Source organism: Phlebotomus papatasi, chromosome 2, assembly GCF_024763615.1.
Source record: "Phlebotomus papatasi isolate M1 chromosome 2, Ppap_2.1, whole genome shotgun sequence".
Lineage (NCBI taxonomy): Eukaryota > Metazoa > Arthropoda > Insecta > Diptera > Psychodidae > Phlebotomus > Phlebotomus papatasi.
In genome coordinates this window covers 85,295,276-85,298,370 of record NC_077223.1, presented here as the reverse complement: position 1 = coordinate 85,298,370, position 3,095 = coordinate 85,295,276, and positions in this window count along the sequence as shown.

The following is a 3,095-nucleotide window of genomic DNA, read 5'->3' as shown; positions in this document are numbered from 1 at the left end:
GCGAACTAATCAACACTTTCACGCATTCTTGAAATCTTAGACGTTCTAATTTATACCGAAAACTTTTACTTCCAAAATACCAAATGATTAAATTTTTATTTACATAAATTATTATGAATGATACATAAGTGTCGAAATGTTTGTATTTTTTGCGGATGTATTTATGGCGTGGAAACTTCGAACAGGGGAATTTCCTATCAATTCCATGCCACGATAGATTTCCAAAATTAGATTAGAGATAAATCAACATTTTTTCCAAATAATTATTTTTTTTTTGTTTAATTGGGCCAAAAATTTATTTATTTATTTTATATAAAATAGTTTAGATGAATTTTTACTTGAAAAATCTGTTGATTGAATTTCTTAAAAGAAAAAGTAATTTTGTTTCAGCCTTTTACCCTTTCAATAAACTTTCGTTCAATTATCCCAAGTAACATAGTAAGAGTAAAATTATAATGCTTGAACTTCAGTGACTTAGGCTTTCGAAAAAATCGAATAACATCTATAATATTATTATAGATGTTATAATATTATTATAGATGCGTCGAATAACATCTATAATATTATTAGTAATACAAACGTAAGTTTAAAAAAAGATAACTTACCAAAGATAAGTTAATAAAGAATATCTTACGTTAATTTTACGTTTGTTGTGTACGATAAATCAACATCAATTACGACAATTTATTATTTCAATATTTTCAAAGTTTAGTACTTGAACAATGCTTACTTACTATACGAAATAGTATATTTAATCATCCAGTTTTTTTTCGAAGTGAAGATAGGAAAATTCCTGCTTCTATCCAGAATTAAACCCGAGAGAAAGAGAGAAAATCCATCCTGTATTGAAAAGAAGTGTGAGCTGCATTAGCATTGAAAATTCGCTTAATCCGAAATTCGAGAAATCAAGGGAGTTTTTCAAAGTTTTTACCGAAAATCTTATTTTACATAAATTACGTTCTTAATTTAAAAAACTGACAAAATTTTATTTAAAACTTGAAGGCAGGACACAAATGTTCCTTCCGGAAGCGTCAGTAAAAATGGATTCAATCCAGAGTAAAAATACTCTTCCTTAAAACTTTCTCTAATTTTCCCGCATAAAATTGCTAACGGTGATTGAAAGCCTTATCCAGTTAACTGTAATAGGTTTGCTCATTAATGTCTTGAAAAATGTCTACGTTTCCATCTTCTTTCCTTATAATAAAAAGCCTCCCAAGAGAAATTTCCTTATTGATTCTTTGGAAAAATTTCACCATGTATCCAGTGAATTTTTACCCAAAATTCTCGTACACTTCCCATACTCGGAATATCTTAAGAAATTACCCTTTAGAGCGGTGGAAATTTCCCAAGGAAATCACAAAGAATTCTTTATGAATTTTCAGCCTTGGAAAATTTGTTACTTTCTTAGGGAATTCTAAGAGAATTCCTAGAGAAATTTCTGTGGGTTATTTCCTCTGGAATTCCTTGGGATTTGCCCCAGAATTATCAATGTTTGTGAGGTGAATTTTCCCACAAAATCTACAAGAATTCCCTTGTTGGAAATTATAGGGAACTGGAGAAATTACCCTTCTGGTATGTGGAAATTTCCCAACGAGATCACAGAAAATTTCGTTGGAATTTTCGTAATTAGAACTTCCACGAAATTCCCAAAGAATTCCTTGAGAATTTTCCATTGATTGTTTCGTCTGATATTCCTTAGGATTTTCAACAGAAAGTTCGTTATTTGTGTAAGACATTTTGTCCTAGAAATCCCCGAAGATTCCAATCATGGATGAAATCACTTACTTAGAGTAGAAATTTCTTATGGAAATCATAGATATTTCCTTTTCAGCTTAGGAAAAATCAGTAACATCCTGGAGAACTTTTGATGATTTCTCGAGAAAATTTCTTTAGGTAATTTCCAAAAGAATCCTCTGGATTTACCTACAGAATATTCTACGTTGACTTAGAGAATTCTTCCTTAGTATTCTCCAAACGTTTTCTACCATAGATAGGGATTCAAGTAGAATCAGTATTGAAATGTCCTTAGTAAGCTATAGAAATTTCTTAAGAAGGTCTCTGAGGATTTGCATGTGAAATATTTCCTTATGGCCTCTACACACTTGGAGCAATTTCTTTAAAAATTGCCTTTTTAAGGAAATTTTCCCTATCCTTGTAGGCAGAAACGTCAGAATTTTTAAGAAAAGGCAATTTTTGAAGAAAATTGCTCCTATGTGTAGACACCATTAGTTTTTCCGAAGTTTCCTCAAGACTTCTTGGGGAAATATTTAGGAAATTTCCCCAAGAACACTCTTAGAAAAGTTTAGACATCATTACTCATGAAAATTAGTTGATCCGGTGTTCAAATCTATTTAAAATAGTTCTCATAATCTTAAAACATTTTACTCATAATACATTTATTAGTAGTGAGAACATAAGGCAATATTTACGTGGATAAGTTGCGGCAATTATTTCATAATGGTTTCATATTATTATATTTGCTTGTTTTAAATAAATGAAATCGATATCCCAACTAATATTGGTCACTAATTCCTTTTAGTTCTCATAACTAATGCAAATAAATGGGCCTATATTTTCATAAAGTTCTGACAACTTTTTCAATAGTAAAGAGTAGCTTTTTACTTATGTGTTGAAGCTTTTTCGAGCTATATAGTAACCACAACTAATATGATATAGTTATTACAGCCAATGAGATGGGTATCAACCACATTTATTTAGTTATTGGAACGAATAAGTTGTAGTATCCGTTACTAATCTAAATTAGTTATGATAACTAAATGAAAAAGATACTGTAACTAATATTGGTCAACTATTTCATTTAGTTACCCTAGCTAAATATGTGGATGGGTCTATGCTTACTATATTTTATAGTTTGCATAACTGTATATGAGGTAGTTGGGGCTAAATTTTTCTAAGAGTGAAGGAGGTATGAAAACTTTAGTAACCTGTTACCGATATACTTCGGTCGAGATATTTTTATTGGAAAAAATCATATAGAATACCGAATACTCAGGTGAAAATAGTTAAATTTTGTAGAGAAAAAAATTGGGAAAACTCGAAGGAAATTCCCAACAGACATAGGGGAGATTTAATAG